The sequence below is a fragment of the Dipodomys merriami genome, unplaced genomic scaffold, assembly GCF_024711535.1.
Source record: "Dipodomys merriami isolate MVZ:Mamm:240054 unplaced genomic scaffold, mDipMer1.0.p SCAF_34, whole genome shotgun sequence".
NCBI classification, from domain to species: Eukaryota; Metazoa; Chordata; class Mammalia; order Rodentia; family Heteromyidae; genus Dipodomys; species Dipodomys merriami.
In genome coordinates this window covers 10,223,334-10,242,592 of record NW_027204937.1, presented here as the reverse complement: position 1 = coordinate 10,242,592, position 19,259 = coordinate 10,223,334, and the positions used below count along the sequence as shown (strand labels likewise).

The 19,259-nt window shown below is 35.4% G+C and overlaps 1 protein-coding gene across 4 annotated transcripts in view; it reads right to left on the bottom strand.

Moving 5' to 3' along the window:
* Bend5 (BEN domain containing 5) overlaps positions 1-19,259 on the bottom strand; it is an 845,928-nt gene that overhangs the window by 393,135 nt on the left and 433,534 nt on the right. Inside the window, exon 1 of one of the 4 annotated variants that reach the window (XM_069987277.1) lies at positions 16,416-16,527. The exons of the other annotated variants lie outside the window; for them this stretch is intronic. The gene's annotated coding sequence lies outside the window, so the exon portion shown is untranslated. Of the gene's footprint in view, positions 1-16,415; positions 16,528-19,259 lie in introns of those variants that run through there. 4 annotated transcript variants of the gene reach the window in all.

Genomic DNA, 19,259 nt, shown 5'->3' with positions numbered 1-19,259 from the left:
GACTGTGTTGCTTTTATTAGTATCTTCTGAATTGCTGCTAAATAATGGTTATGGTTGGTTTGAAATGTCTCTCTTATTCTATTTATGTCTTGATAAAATATTTCAATTATACAAATATATAGCTGATTTAGAATGACAGATCCCATTTACCCACACTTTCAGAATTGTGTGTAAAATGGAAGAATAAACTAAAGTTTGCTTCTGACCAAAGCCTTAAGTAAAAGAAGGATTTGAGGGAATGAGGGACAATGCAGTCTTTGTACATACCATACTTTTGGTACATACAATAAAACTGAGAGAAATAGGGGAAGGTGTGGGTCAAAGGGGGATGGGTAAGAATGTTGAAGGAGTGACACCAATCAAGGTGCACTGTATTCATAAACTGCTTTGTTAAATGGCACCTCCTCTGTACAGCTACATAAAGATAACAAAACAATTAAAGTAAAAAAGGAAGGATGTGAAGGAAAAGAAAGTAATTTAATGGTTTTTTTTTTGTCAGCCATGGGGCTTGAACTCTGGGCCTGGGTGCTATCCCTCAGCTCTTCAGCTCAAGGTGAGTACTCTACCACTTGAGCCACAGCACCACTTACGGCTTTTTCTGTGTATATGGTGCTGGGGAATCGAACCCAGGGCCTCATTCATGCATTCCCAGCCCAGTAATTTAATGCTTTAACAGGCAAAACTTTTTTGCTGTTTAATCTCATTTATTTTTAAAATAATTTTTATTGTGAAAATACTGTACAGAGGGGTTACAGTTACACAAGCAAGGTAATGAGTACATTTCCTATTGAGCATTGTTGCCTCTTTCTTTGTTTTTTCCCTACCATCCCTTCCGTTCCCACGTCCCCAAATCCTCCCTCTGCCCCAGATACCCCCACGCCCAAAGTTGCAAAGTTCATTTTCAACATAATGTCTTATACATCTCATTGTTACAATAGGTCAACCTGTATCCCTATTTAAACATTTTGTTTTTTCCCTTCACCTCCCCAAATTACACTAACATCAAATACAGTGAAAACAGGGTTAAAGCTATGTACATATGACCAAATAAGATGAAGTTAAGCAAAATGAACCCCAAGATAGGGACACACGTGGTTTTTTTTCTTTCTTGCTATTGTTTCTAATGTATTTAACAAGCAAAACTTTTGCACTTAACATTCTTTAATCATAAAAGAAGGATGTTTCAGGCTTTTATGAAAGTATGTGAAACAGAGAACAGTAATAGTTGCAATAGTAGTTGTTATTTCAAGGTGAATATTAAAAATTAATTCCTTATTTATTAAACATTTACTGATCATTTATGAGAGATTCTATTAGTAGGATCTCTCAAGATAGTGCAGGTGACAGACAAGCAAACAGTCAACTATTATGCAACATTTTTATCAGATACACAAAAAATGCTCTGTAAATAAGATATAGCAATTCAATAACTTGTATTTATTTGTATAGATTATCCTAGTTTTTCAAAGTGCGTGATAACAATGTGAAATAGGTTTGAAATGCCAGTTTTGCAGATAATTATCATCATCACCCTACCAACTACCTTTGTACATGATTGTTACACTGGCCTTGGACTAGGAGCTTTATGTGCATTATGTCATTCAGTCATCACAAGAAAACTGTGAAGGAGATATTTTGACATCTTTTTTTTACACATGATGAAACTCAGAATCTATGACCTTTATTGAGATCTCCTAAGCACACAGTAAGTAGTAAGTGATGCAATCTGAACATGGACATGTGTGTCTCCATGTCATGGGCTTTCCTCCATTCCCAGTTGAGAATGCAACTAAGAGAAAATAAAATTGAGAATTAGGAACTGAACTTTTTCTCTAATTGTGATCTAATATATACACCTGAAAAATAATACAAATGAAGGATTGACAGTGCCTTGATCCCTAGCTTACATATGGAAGATATCCTTCAGAGTGGTATTGTCAGTTACCATTCAACAAAATAGAACATATCAAGAACTATTTTCAATAGGTAAGTACCCTTGCACAGGACATTAAACCTGTTTATGTGTAGACTACTATTGACTTTGAACATGGACCTAGTCAATTCTGACAGTCAGTCTTCAAGAAATTATACTGGCAGTGAAGAATAGAGAAGAGATAACTTTCAGATAGCTTCCAATTGAAATTAAATGTTTGACAAGCTGTTAACCCTTATTCAAGAGAGCTGCAGGTGTTACTAAAAAATCCTTAATTTCATTAGTGCAAATACGAAGACAAACAAAACAAATACTCACTAAAACCTGGTAATTCAGAGATGTTCTGCAATATTCTCTCAGATTCCTTACAATTACTCACTTTTGCTTCTGCCAAAACTTTTGTCCCCATAAGGCATAATTATGCTGCTTAATTTGCCCCTGTATAAACTCCTACATGAAAATTTTCTGCCAGGTAGAAAAGTTAACTCTGTAAGATATGTTTTATTTTCCTCTCTGACAACAAGGACTATATAATATAAACTATCACTCTATAAAGTTTCTTGAAATTAGGAAACATAACTGAGTTTTCTGCTAACTCACAATGAGTTCAGGGTGAGGGGGAAATTTTTTATCCCAAGAACCCAATATAATAGATATTTGGCATGGACATGAGATCCAAGTAGATGGGAAAGTGAAATGAAGCAAAGATTCAGGGAGATAAGTTCACTTAAGATCAGTTCTTTCAAGCAGTACATACAGACTTGATCGCTAGCCTTTTTCTAGTTCTGATAGGCTCTCCATGACCATGAAAATTGCTCAGGTTCTCCACATACTCATATCCAGGGCTACTTAAACATTGCAGAAGATTATTCTTAGATACCATTTAAAGGTAGTCTAAGGCTAGTAACAAGCCTCCTATTTAGAATAAGATTGACCTGAGCTCTTGAGCTGAAAGCTTTAAGGTTGAGGTAAAGGATAAAGATAGGATCCAACATATTGATTGTTGAAATGTGTTTGAAAGTTGGCTAAAGCAATTCTCAGCCTCTTTCCTATCAAGACAAAAGAAGGTTATTTGTTTCCATTTGTCTGAAGTTCTAAGCAACCAGCACCATCATTCACTGCCCTTTGAAAGTATGAATTTCACTTGACTGTTGTAATAGAAATGATAAGGTAAAGGACCTTACTGTGTTTTCCTCAGCTATCTCATCTTCTACTTATATGTAAATCATTAATTTTTTTCCTCTCAGAAGATCTATGAGAAACCTGTCAGAAGTATTACAGTATATGCAAATCCTAACTAGATAGACAAAAATAATCTTTGTTGCTTCTCCTGTGCTCAGTTGGAGCTTTGCCTTATTTGCATGATTGATCAGTTTGCATAGTGCTTTTCAATTCAGTTTTCAAATGGACTCACAAAGCTAAAAATAAGAGAAGGAATATCTAGGAAAGGGTGTAGGTACACCAAATCAAAAATAAACCTTTTCAATAGCTCATGGATATTTCTATGTACTGGTCAAGGGGAATTCCTGCCACCTGTGTTTAATGGAAAACAGGTTTTGTTGAAATCCCTCTAGATGAACTGTGGGTGAACAATCAATTGGGAATTTTCTCTAATTTTTTAAAAATATTTTTATTGTAAAGATACTGTACAGAAGGGTTGCAGTTACATGAGTAAGGTAATGAGTACATTTCCTACTGAGCATTGTCACCTCCTCCTTTGTTTTTCCCTTACTATCCCTTCCCTCCTCACTTCTTCAACTTCTACCTCCCCACCCCCAAAGTTGCAAAGTTCATTTTCAACATAGTGTCTTATACATGCAGTAATTTTTTGAGGGTGGCTGCTGATTGGCAATCGGCCTGTGTATAAATTCAGTAGACTATGTAAACTGCTATAGCCTCGCATGGATTCCTGAATGTTTTTGGAACTCACTTCCCTTTCTTCTCAAAAGTTTATGTTATTTTGCCTCTGTCTATCGGACAGGCTTTCCATCTTCCTTAGGTGCTATCCCATATCTCATTTTAAGGAAGAAACTCAATTTGGATTCTTTAGAGGGCCTCACCCCACCCCTTTGCTCACCTACTCATCCAATATGTTCCTATCTCTAAACCTTGACATCAAGCACTTATCTCAGACACAGTAACTCTCCAAGTTTTACTTTTTCTAGGTTTAATCTGTGTGTGTGTGTGTGTGTGTGTGTGTGTGTGTGTGTGTGTGTGTGTGTGTGTGCGTGTGCGTGCGCGTGTGCATTGGACTGTCCTGTGGCTTGAATTTGGGAGCTGTTTATGAGCTTACTTTAGCTCAAGGCTAGCACCCTACCACTTGAGCCACAGCTCAACTTCCAGCTTTTTAGTGGCTAATTTGAGACAAGAGTCTCATGGACTTTCCTACTCAGGCTGCCTTCAAGCCTTGCCCCTCTGATCTTAGCCTCCTGAGTAGATATAACTATAGATGTGAGTCACCAGTATCTGGCTAATCTCTTCTTATTTTCTTCATCTCTGCTCCCATTGTTCAAAAGCATCATCTTTGACTTATGTTATTAAAAGAGTTTTCCAATTTTCCTTCCTCTGACTATTATTGCTTCTTCTCCCTGTTCCCTCCTCATCTCTTCCTCTGCTCATCCCAAATGTATTCAGTATTTCATTGGTAGTGATTTTAAACTGTAAATACTAAAAAAAATAAGGTTTCTCTTAATCAAGTGCTAAGGAAGGAAGGAAAAAATGAAAAGAGCATCATTTTTGCCATTTTTAATTTGTGCTAGATCCTACTTTATACCATATACTATATCATATTTTATACTACTGCCCTCTAGCCTTTATATAAGGCCTAAATGTTTCAATATACTCTATTATTATCCCTCATTTGTCATAAAGAGACTAAGGTATGGGATTTTACATAATGGCTCAAGGCCATATTGCCAGGAGACACAATATAAAATGTGAAATATGCAAACATATACTAACTTTTATTACTTTGTTAGTATAAATTGTAGGTTTTAGATGCATAAAGATAAGATAATTTAATAACAAGATATTTAATCAAATATGACTCTGAGACACCCACAATGAAAGAGGCACTCAACTATAGTACAACGTGGAAAGCACTAAGGCTAAGTGGCAAAGTCTGGATTTGGACTTCTAGCTCTTTCTCAGATAGACCACTGGTTGCCAATCTTAGGAAAGCTAAAGCTTCTTAAGTATCCAAATTTTATTCAAACATTTTCTTTATCATAGTTATAGTTTTAGTGAACCAAGAATTATACAATAGCAAAAATCTACAATGAAGTCAGAAAAACTTTGAAATGAATTTGCATTATATTAGTTACAACAGCATCAATATCCATTGAATCCACATTTTTGTGAGCTATACTATTGATTCAGAGTAAATACACAGCCATGTATGAATTTTGGATTCCTTCCAAGTAACTGAGTGCTACCCCCCACCCTCATGTCCTTAACCTATTTACTGGAAATAAGTACCAGTGTTGTGACCTCTCCTCCAACAATACAGTTCCTAACAAGTATTGTACTACTGACCACTGGACAGCCTGAGTGAAACTTACTTGTGTAGAAGTCAAGTGAGCATGTAATTTGGTGGGACTTTGGAATTTGGAAAGAGATGAAAAGCCCCCGTTTCCTCTAAGCTATCTGAATGTCCACACACAGAAAATGATGAAGTAGCAAAGAAGGGAACTATCATTTCTCCTTGATTGATTTATGCTAACTGCATAATTTACAACCCCAAAGTTGTTTCAAATCCTAGTGCTTAAGTCTTTCAGCAGAATTCTGCCTAAGCTCCTGCCTTTTATTTCCTCGAATAAACGCCTTTTGCTTCCTTATTTTCTCTGAATTTCCCTTGCCAAATTCTACCTTGAGAATGTACTACTAGTCTTCATCCCTCCTTTTTCCTTTGGTGGTACCAGGGTTTAAATTCTGAGCTTCACACTTGCTAGGCAGATACTACACTAGGTAGCATACCATTTGAGGTATGCCTCAGCCACCATTTTTTATTCTACTGTACTACCTCACACTTCAAAATCCCATTCCTCTATGGCTCTGTTCCCAACCTATGTAAGCACTTTATGATCCTATTTTACTCCCATTTGGTTTGCCCCTTCTTTAGGGTATTGTACTGTACACCTTATATAATACTTATCTTCCTATGTGTCTTTGTAATTTGCCTATGAGCTTTTACTATCTGGTGTCTTGGCCTAGTTCTCTCTCGCGTGCTCTCTCTCTCTCTCTCTCTCTCTCTCTCTCTCTCTCTCTCTCTCTCTCTCTCTCTCTCTCTCTCTCTCTCTCTCTCTCTCTCTCTCTGAGGAGAGAATAATTGGAGACAAGAATTTCACAGACTTTCCTTCCTATGTTGGCTTCAAACCATGATCTTCAAATCTCAGCCTCCTGGATAGTTAAGATTATGGGCATGAGTCACTGACACCCAGCTTAAACCTGCTTTTTCTTGAACTCTGTATATATAGAATTGTGTCTAGAACACAGCATGTATGCAATAAAATATAACTGAATGAATAAAAAATGCATGTCTGATTGCATGTCATTGCTAGTAAATTCTTTTCAACTTTTCTTTTACTTTCTTGTCTGCCTCAAGTTTGGTGAATGAATCAAAGCTCTTGTACTGTTATTCATCATTTTTACTTACTCGTCTATCCTTATGTTCATATAAACCCAGGCTATTAGTCTTACAAAAATTATTAAAGGTCATCTCCTCCAATATGTCCACTAGAGCAAATCCTGCTTCCCATGATCACAGTCACTCATTCTCTGATTGAATAGCTCTAGAGATAGTGTGTTCACTGCCTTGCAAGGACATTCACTCATTCTTTAAATATATTATTAGAAATGTCAAACTCAATCTTTCCATCATGCCTTCCTATTGATTCTGCGCTATAAAACTATACTACTTATGTAGTAATTTTCTTTCAAGAGATTATTTTCAGTGTCTAATAGTAGATTGAGAGATTAAGGAACCTCTTGTTCAAGGCATTCTGGGATCAAAAATGCCATATTGGCTTTCAAGATCGAGCCAAAGAGGAAGATTCAGCCATTGAGGAAGCTGGTAGGGAGAGTCTGGTCCAATGATCAAAAGACTGATGGCGATTGCGGGCTCAGCCCTGAAAGGCATCAGGAATTCAGTAGATGAGAAAAGACAGAGGTAGACAAGATGGGACTCTCACCTGGGTGTAGGGAAAGCAGTACATGGAAAATCATGATGCTGAAAAAAGTAGCTCAACCAGGTTAAAAAAATCAATGTCAGAGAGTAGAAGTCATTTGTCCAAAGGTACATAGCAAGTTAGGGGAAGATACTGTCTCTAGCAAGTTCTTTCAGCTACAAGTCATTTTTTTAAGCCAAGCAGTCTTATAAAATCTTCTTGTCAACTCACTCCTCTGTACCAGACACAAAATGATTATTCAAAGTGTAAGAAAAGCCCTCTTTTCTATCAAAAGTTCCTGCCTTGGCCTGGTAGCTTGACTATTGTTGATTATTCTGCTAAGACAATATCAATAACAACAAAAAAATACAAGAAAAGAAGAACTGCTTTGGGATAAGGAAGGAATTTTTTAATATAAGGGTTTGTCTTAAATGGTTGTTCTCAGGTTCAAATAATAGCAGAAGTATGATCATTGAGATTCTTAATCTTATTTCAAAGTCTTATAATGATCACCTTACGTAAATGCATCTTACTCTCTTCAAACTGACCAGTCTTGAGAAGCTTGTGAACCTAAGCTCAACCAATCTGAGAATAAGGGCAGGGATAAATAGGGGAGAGGCCTGCCTATTCTGTGTGTTTGTCAGATTTTTTGGCTGATGATGCACTCTTCTGCAGTTTTGCCTGGCTGAGACAATTCTTTGTTGTCTAGTCTATCATTGTGACTCTGGATAGTAGCACTGTGAATCTCAGAGAGTATACTTATAATAAAAATGACTAATTAGACTGTGTTTAGATCTCTGACTAGGATCTCTGCATTAAAATGACCCACCCCATGGCCTCTATGGCTGCCTCTTAAAACAGGTTTGTCAGAGCTCCTCTAAATAATACTTTGGACTCCCTTTTCTATGATTCATTCACCAAGAGACAACATATTTTGTTTAAATATGATAACTAGTCAGCCTCATGGAGCAGGAACCATTTATAAGGTGACTTTGCATATCTCTCATTCATTTTAAGTTGAACTTATTTAAAATGAGACAAAAACTATGCTATTGGAGAATACCTTATATTTCTTCTTGTAACACAGATAGAAATCTCAGTCTCTTCTATTGAAAGAGATACCACAAAAACATAAATAGAAAAGGTTTCTTGGCAAAATTTACTTCATGAAGTCAAGTACAGGAGATTACAGCTCTAACCTTAACTACTAAATACTAACCCTAACTACTAAAGCTAGCTTCTCAGAAGGCAGAGATTGGGGGCATAGAGGTATGAGACCAGCCCAGCCAAAAATTTCATAAGTCATTTCAACTAACTAAAAGCTGAGCAAGGTGGCACATACCTATCTATCATCCCAGCTATGCAGAAAGCATAAATAAAAGCATCCTAGCCTAGGCTACCCAGAGCATAAACTCAATACTTTATTTTAAAAATGACTAAAGTAACATGTAGGAACCCCAGGGTCCCATGGGAACTATGACTAGGTACTGGAAGTATGTGTTCACAGTATGCATGAAGAATGCCTGATGCCAGTGGAAAATTGCTGGCTGTGTGATAGCTTATCTTGTGTCTGAGTAAAGACAAAGGGTCTGGATGTTAGGCTTTCTACAGTAATTCTGTCAAAAGGCAGGGTAAGTGCCTCTGTGTGCTTAACTTACTACCTGATATGTAGTTAACTTAGAATGGATATATGCTCCTTGGAATGTGAACTTTGATATGTAACCACAACCTGTCTTAAGCAAATCTGTACTTTCTAACCCCTTAAGAGCAGAATATGGAAAGCCTCTGTCAGTTGAAACATGTCTATCATTCCTCATTATTATGGGTAACAATATTGTTTCATGAATAATTCTTCATCTGTTGTCATGATGTCTATGGAGAAAATTAGAAGCAAAAGGGTTGGAGGTGTGGTATAGTGCCAGTTTGGAAAACTCAATGACTGAAGCTTAAATTCCAGTAGCACAAAATGATATATCATTTTATGACATGGGTATGAGTTTCAACCTACGGGTTTCATTTCTTGCCTCTGGAGACTCAATCCTTTGTTCCATCTCAAAGGCCTTAGCCAAAATTTTTCCTACCTAAGTGATCCTGTTAAAAAGGTTGATAAGGGGTGACTGACAAAGTTACATAGAAAATTAATTCCTGTAGGAAATAGTAAAACCCTCTGGATTTTGCTTTGGTTCACTCTATGCTATAGTAATTGTAAGAGAAGCAAAGTAATTGGTGGAAATAAAAAGATATAATCCTATGGTCAAATATATTTAAAAATGCATAGTCCATGTGAATAGTACATGGAGAAATGATTCCTACATTATTAATTTAGGCAAATGATTTAATCCACACATTGAATAAAGCTCCTTCTACATAGCAATGCCAAGTGTCCTCAAATAAGCAGATATTTGCTCTCTCTAAGAGAGTTGGTAGAAGTAACTGCACTGAAAGAATAGATAATTTCTGAGAAATATGTTTATCTCATTCTTTTTTTTATTACTTTCTTGAGAGACGTCATTCAATCAGCAGGAAAGTTTGGTTATCAAAGATTCTAGAAGTATTTCTTTAATGTAGTGCAGAAAAGAGATATGAGTTACTTCCACTCTCTAATCTATCAACACTTCCCCATTTTTTTTGAAATTCTGTACAACCAGTTATTTCTATTTAGGTAAGAAAGAGTGAGTGTCTTATAAGCATAGCTCCAAAACATTTTAGTTTAGTTTTGTTTCAAAAGGGCAGAAAGAACTTTAACTAGACCAGAATGGAGCATGGCTGAGTAATAAATATCTGGCCCACAGATAGCTATTAAAGTTCATTGGTTCTATTTTAAAATAAACTTCAGGAAGATCACCTTGATTACAACATCTCAGACACATTCTCAAATAGCTACAGGCTTTAGCCTTAATGTCCAGAACACATTGTTCTTAGTATTGAAATGAACTGGAACTTGAAACTAAAAAGATGAATCTCTCAAGAGCTGAATTATATTTCTTTTTTTCCTGTTGCTTTTGCTAGTCACTCTTTCCTGTGTGAAATGTTTTGTGTAAAATTGTTTCCTTATTCTATTTGTTTCCATCATTTTGTAGTAGAGATAAGTAAGGATCTTCTCGTCAAATATTTAATCTGAATTCTGATTATGCTAACTTGCTAGTTGCATTGCTTTGGGTAAATTCCTTAACCTGTCTGAGACTCAATTCTTCCTTGACAATACAGAAATAAGAATAGCTATCTTTGCATTACAGTGAAGATAAGATTAAGAAATATCCTTGACAGAGCTTAACATAATTCTTAGACTGTAGTACAGATCCTGTAAGTATTTCTCTTCTTCCATTTACCTACCCTATTCACTACAACACTTAGTAGTTCTTTTTTTAAAAAAAAATTGTGAAAATACCCTACAGAGGGGTAGGGTAATCATGTAATCATGTAATCATGTAATCACATGGGCAAGGTAATGAGTACATTTCTTATCAACTATTGTTGCCTCCTCCTTTGTTTCCCCTTCCCATCTCCCACCCCCTACCCCCACCCCCAGCCAAAGTTGTAAAGTTCGTTTTTCAACATAACAACTTGTACATCTCATTGTTGCAATGGGTCCATCTGTGTCCCTATTTAAACGATTTGTTTTTTCCCTTCCCCTCCACAAATTATGCCAACATCAAATACAATGAAAGCATGGGTTATACCGTGGGGGAGGGACATACAAAGCAACAAAGAAATATCTTATAAATATGTTAGAAACAATAGCAAGAAAGAAAAAAACATTTGAATCCTTATCTTTTCAGATAGAGTCAACCTGTTACAGCAAATCTGGTGGTCTGGGACCCAAAAATCTCCAACTCTCTACAGTTCTCCTTAAGGAGGCAAGCTTTTGGAGCTATAAACAAAGGTTTGAATCACAGCTCCCCAACTAACAAGCTTAGTGTGAATATAGGTCAATAACTTAACTTTTCAAAGGCTATCTTTCTTCACCATTTGGTACAAATGTTACTATGCCATAGATCTGTTGTTCTGTGAAGACTAACTAAAAAGAACATTGGTGAGATTCACAAATGGTCAAACTATAAATCACAAATGGTCAAACTATAGCCTTTTAAATTAATTACTAAAGATTTTTTTATGGTTCTCTTGTGGGCCCTATCTAAGTTATATAAGCAGCAGATAATATGTAAGTGTGTGTGTGTGTGTGTGTGTGTGTGTGTGTGTGTGTGTGTGTGTGTGTGTGTGTGTGTGTGTGTGTGTGTGTGTGTGTGTGTGTTAGCAATATAATTTATCCTACCTTTCATGGTGGTTTTCCATTACCTACAAAATGGAGCCAGTCTCATCTTTTTTTTAATTTATTTTTTATTGTAAAGATACTGAATAGAGGGGTTACAGTTATGTTAGTAAGGTAATGAGTACATTTCTTACCAAGCATTGTTACCCCCTCCTTTGTTTTTCCCCTACTGTCCCTTCCTTCCCCACCTCCCCAACTCCTCCCCCCCTGAATTTATTTTTTTGTTTCTTTTGTTTGTTCTTCCACCATGATATAACCCCTGTTGTCACTGTATTTGATTCCGGTGCCCTGTATCTTTTTTATACATTTTTCTAATTTGGGGAAGGGAAGGGAAATAACAATGCTGAAACAAGGATACAGGTTGACACATTGTAACAATGAGATGTACAAGACACTATGTTCAAATGAAATTTACAATATGTATATTTTAAGGTACCTATTTCTTGGACTTCAGCCAATAGTAGATCCAACTAAATAATTCAAAATAATGTTGTCCAAATATATGTCTTCTTTCTTATTTCAATGATATTTCCTATGATTTATAGATACATAAATGCACAATACCTTCTCCAAGTAACCATCCAAAAACTATTTTACAAAGTAATTCATTTTCTTAATTAATAGATAATAACAAGCCAAGTGTAGGTTTGTCAAGAGTCTAACATACAAACATTGTGATTCTTCTCTGGGAGAAGATTCATAATCATAAACACTGAAAAACTTCTAAGCCACATTCCCAGACAAGAATCTTTACAATAAAATAAAATTTTAAAAACTATTAATCTATCCATGAGTGTCTCAATATCCATGTGAAAGTTTTCAATAGGTGAGTGTTTACAGTAGGATCTATTTATATATGACTGTTAGTAATATTTAATATACTAGACATTAATTTTCAAGCTTAAAAACTTTAGACCTGATGCCTGAAAACCTAGTACAAATGAAAATTAATTTTTATAAGTTATAAAAATCTGACAAGATCTTAACATTAAAGCCAGTAAACTTGACTACCTGGAAATATACCCAGGAAAAAGAAATGACATAAGGCCATGTATTGAGCCAGAGGACTAGATTTGGAAGGGCTGGATTCAACAAATGGAGCTGAAAGAGGACTGCTATGGTGAGGGCCAATAAGGATGCTAATTTCATGATTTTCCCCAGTAATTTAGCAAACTAGAATTATCTGCTTAAAAATCATAATTACTGTTTGATGAGACTAACTGAAAAACTATCTTAGAAACTCACCAAAAACAATATAACAAACCAAAAAATTCTGTCCTGAGCTGTATCAAATCCTCAATTCTATGTCCTTTCATTGTGCTAATTACTTTATAGTCTTTTATTTGTAACACAGGCTTTGCTATTAAAACATTTTTATCAGTAATTTTTTTTTATTGTGAGAATACCGTACAGAGGGTTACAATTACATGAGCAAGGTAATGAGTACATTTCTTATCAAACATTGTTGCTTCCTCCTTTGTTTCCCCTTACCATCTCCCTCCCATCTCCCTCCCCTACCCCCTGCCAAAGATTTCTGAGGCAAGCAGGAAAGGTCAAATAAGTTGATGTTAGGCAAAATGAACCCCAAGATAAGGACTCAAGTGGTTTTTCTTTCTTGCTATTGTTTCTAACATATTTATAAGGTGATTTTTTGTTGCTTTTTATGTCCCTCCCTCATGGTATAACCCCTGTTTTCACTGTATTTGATATTGTTATAATTTGGGGAGGGGAAGGGAAAAAACAAATTGTTAAAATAGGGATTCAGGTGAAGCCATTGCAACAATGAAATGTACACAATGCTATGTTGTAAAACAATTTTTTTGACTTGGGATTCATTTAACTTCTATGAACCATAGCAGTAAAAATATTTACAGTATCACCAAAAACCAATTGTGATAGTCAAATAAGCTTTGCACCTAGCACATGATTAGAAAACATTAAGTCAACATAAAATCTGTACTGTTGACATTTTTCTGTGGAGCCAGGGTCTTTTTACTTAGAAATCTATTGTTAAAAGTAGCTATGCTCGCATTCAAGGGACTTTAGCCACTAGATCAAGCAGAAGAAACTAGTTTCTCTCAATTTTCTTCTGCTTGTTCTAGTGACTAAAGACTTGATTCAGAATAGGAATCATTTAACTTTCTTTCTGGTCTAGTAGATTATATCTTCCTCCAAATCAGAGAGTTTGTGTATGTTGCAAAAGATACTATTTGGTGAAACTGACATAAAATGAAAAAGTTGAATTTTCTTTTATTGTATGTCTTAGAATACTCTATTTACTATCCCATTCATATAAGTCAATATGTTGGTAGTATGCAAGAGATTAAAAATGCATTAAGTGAAATAAGGTATATTTGAGGGAGACCTTAAATAGTGTAATTAATTAGAAAGGCAAAGTCAAAGCTCAACAGGAAACAGGTACTTGCAAAAGGTAGGGTGGGACCAAGGGGAAATGGATAGATGAATGAATTGGAGAGGTGGAGCAGATAATGCAGCCAAGAATTGAATGCATATACTACAAAATTAAGAAAAATAAAGGAAGGGATGGACTGGAAGGGATGGGTATGAATGTTGAAATGGGTGACACTGATCAAGATCCATAAACTGCTTTGTTAAATGGCACCTCCTTTGTACAACTACTTAAAATATGTTTAAAATTTTTAAAATAAATAAATAAATAAAATGGAAAGGCCACTAACAAGCAACATAGCAAAGATACATGCTATTTAGACTGCTTCAATGATATACAGAACCAAATCCTAAACAGAAAAGCCATTAATCAGGGAGATTAATCACAGTTTCACTCTAGTCCCATCATGGGATTTCAATCCGACCCTACTTACCTTAATGAGGATATATTCTCTGTGTGTAGCAAGTGAGAGAAGAAGCCAGATTGGCTTTGGTAATTCAATCCCAGTTGGTATTGCTCACAGAATTAAGTTAGTTGAGAGTTCATTTACAGTAAGAAAACTTTGATGTGTGCCATTTATGATAAAATTGTGTTCCCATAAAGCATGAGGTCATCCTAGACAGATTTTCTATTGCTATAAGTCTATAATGGTTACTGACCAAAAATCACATTTGATTCTCACATTCTGCTCACTTCCCACACAGGAGGAGCTGCTGATACCTGAAAGATGATGAAAGGCTTAGTATAATTACCATATGAACTGGATTCATGGCAGTAATGGATTTTCTAACTGTTACCTTCAACACTGATCTTTTGTTGTTGTTATTGTTTTCTCCTTTTCATTCCCATCATAAACTGCAGTTTAGAAATGAGAAAACCAAAGTTCAAAGATATGAATCAACATGTCTGCCTTAGTGGGAAAGTAGAACTGAAAATAAACCCCAGATCCATATATTAACAAAGTCCATACTCTTTTCTTTTAGAACCACCAAGCAATGCAAATGTAAGCAAAACAAGTCTATTAATGCCAAACATTTTCAATCCATTTATATTTCTAGGCTTATGAACTGTGAGAATAAGTAAAGAATACCAAAATCCTGCCAAGAGTGTGCATAATACCTAACTTGAATGAATGCTTATGATAATGAAAGGATTAAGATATAAAAAGATATTAATATTTGGAAATTATACAAAATTGCTTTAGTCTCTTTTAAACTATGCTGAATATTTAATGATCTGCTCTATAATTATGCCTGTTGGAGCTTCTATGAAAGGCAGAATCTCTTCTCTCTTTATGTTAAATCTCTGGAAGTAGTATGAACTGTCATCCATGTGGTAGTATAAACAAATTTCTGTAAATTTCCTTTATGTCTCTCCTGATATTCAGATTTATAGGCTCAACTGTCAGCTAGACACTTATCTGGATATACTAGAGGCTCTGTGTAAAACTGGAGCCATGAACACATATCTTTGTCTCATCTCAAACTCAGTTCTCCTTTAGTACTACTTATTCTTTTACCTGCCTCTGTGACTAACACCAACTTCTACTTTAGCCCCTACACAGATACCTAATAGTTTCCCATAAATTCTTCATTGCCTTCCCTTCTCAATCACAAAGTCTTCTCTTAAATTTAAATTTCTCTTTGAAATCTGTACATGTTCTTTGTAGCACTTAGTATATTAATGATTAATGATTTTTTAAAAAAGAAAAACCTTACTAGGTATCTCATAAAAAGAGAAAATTATTTCTCAAAGTTTTAGAGGCTTAGGAGTCCAAGATCAAGGTGTTGATAGATGCAATGCCTTGTAACAGCTCATTCTCTAGAACTAGACAGCACTTATTAGCTGCATCCTTACATAAGTAGAAGGGGCAAGGCAGCTCTCTAATTGATCCCATGCATAAGGGCCCCACCCTCACTACCTAATCACTTCTCCAAAGGCCACATCTTCTAAAATCATCATTTTGGCAATTAGGGAAGGAAGTATTCCTACTAAAATAATTCAATAAATATTTAATGAACAGCTTTTGTTGGGGGCCTCATCTTCTAATGTCATCATGTTGACAGTTAGAGGAGGAGGAGTTATTCAGTAAGTGTCCACTAAAGTCTTTAACTAAATATATAATGAAGAAGAGTAAAAATGATTCAAGTTCCAGAAATTTTTCTCAGTAATTGTCCAACTCTAGAAACAGCCATGGGAAATAGGATGATGATAGGGTCAGTGGGATGAACCAACCATAAAATTCCTCTGATCAGAACAAGCATCTGGGTTTCTCGTTCAAATTCAAAAAGGGATGTGTCAGTGTTTAGTCCTGACCTTTAAAGACTTTGAGGTAAAAACAAGAACACAAATCTGCTGAGCAGGACAGACTGAGTAACCAGTTCTGCTGTGAAGATGACTCAACGCTGACGGGGATGGCTCACACAGCATTAGGTCAGGGAAGACTTGAGCTGTTGGGAGTCTCAGAATCTGGGAAACTAGCCAGGCCTGATCATGATGAAAGTAAAATCTGAACAAAAGACACTAAGGAAAGGAAATTTTAGTTGTTGGACAAGCAGCTAAGTTCTCATTTAACATAGCATAGAGATTAAGCAAATGTCCGGTCATACTGATATCTGTAAGCAACTGTGTTCATACCTGGCCTGGGTAAGACTTTTTGAAGTTACCCATGTAGTAGTTGAGGTTAGGGTTTTTGGTTTGGCCAGTAACAGCTGAGACTTACGTTGGAGACATTGTTCTGTCTACCTTGTTCCAGCTCTCTATGAGTCTTATTTTTGTTATTGTTTGGTTTGGTTTGTGATGCTAGGCATTGAACCCAGGGCTTCCGGAATGCTAGGAAAGTTCTCTACCACTGAGATATGTTCCCAGACTTGAGCCTCATTTTTAATATTCATTCTTTATTAGGAACAGGTAATTCTTTTTGTCCAGTGTTGAGAAATTGAATACAAGGCCTGGCTCATGCTAGGCAAGCATTCTATCCTAGCTCGAACCTGAAGTAATCTTTAAAGCATTTTCATATTCTGAAATTCAATGATGCTCAATAAAAAAATTAAAAGATACTGCATTCTTCTCTTGAGGGGAGGGATTAGGTTGAAAGGGATGGGGAAGAATGATGAAATGAGTGATATTGACCAAGATTCATTGTAATTATGAACTGACTTGTTGAATGGGAACTTTTTTGAATTAAAGATAAAATATGGCAATGATAAAAAAAAACAAAGATGTTACTTGCTTCTCTCATTTCTCCACTCTCTTATACTAACATGCTATTTTTTTTAAAAATGTATAAAACATCTTTTACATTATGCTGTTTGGAAAGAAATATTTGACAAAGATTAGTACTTCTGGGATTTTATCTCCATTGCCTCTCTCACAACTACACATGTTCCCCACATTTAATGCACTGTCTTCTTTATTGTATCAAGAAAACCCTTCCACTCAGCAAGAGCTGTCTTTATATTCCAAGTTTACTCTTTTTAAACTCTGTCATAGAGTTTCAATTGCACTAAAAACTCTATTCAACATATAATTAGAGTAAACATAATGGAAATACTGAAATTAAAATAATATTGTCACTAATATATTCATTTTAATTGTTCCTTTTCTTCTCACCAGAGTAAGTGGGAGATAATCCCTTCTATTTCAGTTACCTCTTCTTTAACTGGCTAGAATTTTATAATGTGCTATTTGATGAGCTTACTTATTTGCTTTTCCAAACTCCTTAATATTAAAGTATATCTGAACTCAAGAAGAAACATTTCATTTTTCTAATATACTTGATCATAAGCTAAAGAGCAAAAAGTAATCTATTTATGTCCCAAGAATCCTTATTAAGTTCTTTTATCCTGGAATTGGTTAGGAAAAAAAAAACAGTCCTGAACACTAAATCAAACTTTCATGAACAGGCATTAAGTTCTAGACACAATGCATGGCATTTTTGAAAAAGAAGAGAAATTAACAGTAATTATCTCTCTTTTCTCTTTTCCTCTCCTCTTCTTTTTTTCTTCTTCTTTCCATACCTTCCTCCCTACCCCCCCCCCTCTACCTGTTAGGATTACAAGGGTGTACCACCATTTCTACCTTTATTTCAATTTCTTAAAAAATCAAATCCTAACTGGGCACATGTAATTTTAGCTACTCAGATGGCTAAGATCTGATTATCATGTTGCAAAGCCAGTCTAGTGCAAAGCCAGCCTGGACAGGATCATCTCTGAGACTCATCTCCAACAAACTACTCAGAAAAATCCAGAAGTAGAGCTGTGGCTTATGTGGTAGCACTAACCTTGAGCAAAAGAAGCTTAGGGACAGTGTCCAAGTCCTGAGTTCCAGCCCCAGGAAAAGAACAATAAATAATAAATAAATAAATAAATAAATAAATAAATAAATAAATAAATAAATAAAAATCTTCAAAGACTGAATTTAGATCAGATTTATATATATATATATATATATATATATATATATATATATATATATATATATATATATATATATATATATATCACTCCAGGATCTAGCACAGACTAGATACTCAAAAAAATAAGTTTAGTAGAAACATAAGTAGATGCATTAGGTGGGATTAACTACAATATGGTAGATTCAAAGGAGAACTCAAATAGTGTAATTCCATATAAAGGCAAAGTCAAAATTCAACAACATAAACACCAGGAAATTGGTACTTGAAAGGAGTGGGGTCGGGTCAAGTAGAGAGAAGTAGACAAATGAAGAGTAGAAAGGAGGAAATGTCATTAATTCATTGTAAACCCTACAAAATTAAGAAATGCAAAGGAAGGGGTAGTTTTGGAGCAATAGAGTAGAGTGCTGAAAGGAGTGACCCTGATCAAACTACATTGTATGCATAAACTGCTTTGTTAAATAGCAGTTGCTTTGTACAACAACTTAACCACAGTAAAATAAAATAAAAATACTTCTGAGAATTAATCTAATCCCAATTTTCTTTTTTTCTTTTTTCTTTTTTTTTCTTTTTGTCGGTCATGGAACCTGAACTCTGGGCCTGGACACTGTCCCTCAGCTCTTCAGTTCAAGATAAGCACTCTACCACTTGAGCCACAGTGCCACTTCTGGCTTTTTCTCCTTATGTGGTGCTGAGGAATTGAACCCAAGGCCTCCAGTTTTCTGTAAAAGAGGGCCAGTCAAGGGAATTTCAGATCTACCAAAGGTGATACACAATATCCTTCATGCTTTGCTTGTATTCCTCTTTTTCAACAATTCCCATGCCTGGATTACAAAGAGAAAAATGAACTTGGAGTCAGAGGGTTTCTGGCTAGCTCCCCTATTTACTAGTTGTGTAAATATTCCTCTAGATTTCTGCACAAGTGAAGATACAAACTCAGTTGTCTTATGACAACTCTGAGCAATTCTTAGAACATATCAAACTCAGTCTTTGGTATTATTAAGAACTGATATTAAAAAGTTATGTATGTTTCCAAAATATTATACTATAGAACCCTAATAACAATC